At 40.9% G+C, this 1014-nt stretch overlaps 1 protein-coding gene across 4 annotated transcripts in view; it reads left to right on the forward strand.

Moving 5' to 3' along the window:
- P4HA1 (prolyl 4-hydroxylase subunit alpha 1) overlaps nucleotides 1–1014 on the forward strand; it is a 78261-nt gene that overhangs the window by 5978 nt on the left and 71269 nt on the right. The window contains exon 2 of one of the 4 annotated variants that reach the window (XM_023509643.1): nucleotides 851–965. The exons of the other annotated variants lie outside the window; for them this stretch is intronic. The gene's annotated coding sequence lies outside the window, so the exon portion shown is untranslated. The remainder of the gene's footprint in view (nucleotides 1–850; nucleotides 966–1014) is intronic. 4 annotated transcript variants of the gene reach the window in all.

Consider the following 1014-nt stretch of genomic DNA (forward strand, 5'->3'; position numbering starts at 1 on the left):
GGCATTACAGCTCACAGCAACCTCCAACTCCTGGGCTCAAGCAAGTCTCCTGCCTCTGCCTCCCAAGTAGCTGGGACCACAGGCGCCTGCCACAACACCTGGCTATTTTTTGGTTGCAGCCATAATTGTTGTTTTGGTGGGCCTGGGCTGGATTCAAACCCGCCACCTTAGGTGTATGTGGCTGATGCCTTAGCCACTTGAGCCACAGGCGCCAAGCCTTAATTAGTAATATTATATCAGATTAGAAATTAGCCTTTCTCTCTTAGAGCCTTTCTCATTTGTTTCTTCATTATAAGTAGTGCAAAGAGAAGACTAATTTAGTAATTAATTATTTAGTTAAGTGATTATGTTGAGATAGGATCTCACTCTGTTGCCTGGGCTAGAGTGCAATAGCATTATTGTAGCTCATTGTAACCCCAAACTTCTTGTCTCAGGCCATCTGCCTGTCAGCCTCCTGAGCCGTTGAGACTATAGGTGTGTGTGTTCGGTTTCCAATTTTTGACTGTTAGAAATAATGCTCCTATGAGTGTTCATGTACAAGTTTTTGGAGGGATGTATGTTTTCTTTTGGGTAAATTTCTAGGAGTTGGGTGGCGCCTTTGGCTCAAAGGAGTAGGGCGCTGGCCTCATATGCTGGAGGTGGTGGGTTCAAACCCAGCCCCAGCTAAAACCTGCAAAATAAATAAACAAATAAATAAATAAAAATAAATTTCTAGGAGTAGACTAGCTAGATGATATGTGATGGGGAAATTTTTTTTTCTGAGTTTGTGACTAGCAGTGGAATAGCTAGATGATATGTGATAGGAAAATTTTTTTTCTGAGTTTGTGGCCCATGTTTATTCTTTTAACAGTGTGTTTTGGAGAGCAGTCTTTATTCACAGAGAACATGTCTATGTGGGAAATCCAAAAGACTTTTCAGAAAAGCTCTAGTGAGTAAATGAATTCAACAAGGCTGCAGGATAGAAGGTCAGTATACAATGACCAATTGTATTTCTATGTACCAGTATACTTAATA

The sequence above is a fragment of the Otolemur garnettii genome, unplaced genomic scaffold, assembly GCF_000181295.1.
Source record: "Otolemur garnettii isolate 467f Iridium unplaced genomic scaffold, OtoGar3 scaffold00008, whole genome shotgun sequence".
NCBI classification, from domain to species: Eukaryota; Metazoa; Chordata; class Mammalia; order Primates; family Galagidae; genus Otolemur; species Otolemur garnettii.